Below are 353 nucleotides of genomic sequence, written 5' to 3' on the forward strand. Positions count from 1 at the left end.
CTTTATAGCAGTTCTTCAGTAGCTTCACGCACTGACTGTCACTCCAGTCATGAAGAATCCACTTACATATATACATCATTAATAAAAATTGTCAATAATTTAAAGGAACAACAATACTAGTAATTTTAATTAATTTAAGGTATGTACCTTCATAAAAATAGCATCTCCTTTTGGAACATTTTCAAACATATCTCCTCCAATGTGTTCCATCCCTGGAATAATTAGTTTTTAAAATATGAATAATTGTTCTATATCTTTTTAGCATATTCTCTAACAAAAATAAGAAAGGTACCTTCATAGAATGGGGAATGTTGGATAACATGAGGTAAATCAAAATTAGTGCCCTTAATAGT

At 29.5% G+C, this 353-nt stretch overlaps 1 long non-coding RNA gene across 1 annotated transcript; it reads right to left on the reverse strand.

Annotated features, from left to right (window-relative positions):
* Nucleotides 1-22: 22 nt before the first annotated feature.
* On the reverse strand, nt 23-352 carry LOC107059467 (uncharacterized). The gene is made up of 3 exons (XR_001472666.1): nt 293-352; nt 148-212; nt 23-61 (listed from the first exon to the last, which is right to left on the reverse strand). It is a non-coding gene; the product is annotated as an uncharacterized lncRNA (long non-coding RNA).
* Nucleotide 353: the final 1 nt, after the last annotated feature.

The sequence above is a fragment of the Solanum tuberosum genome, unplaced genomic scaffold, assembly GCF_000226075.1.
Source record: "Solanum tuberosum cultivar DM 1-3 516 R44 unplaced genomic scaffold, SolTub_3.0 contig06302, whole genome shotgun sequence".
Classification (NCBI taxonomy): Eukaryota; Viridiplantae; Streptophyta; class Magnoliopsida; order Solanales; family Solanaceae; genus Solanum; species Solanum tuberosum.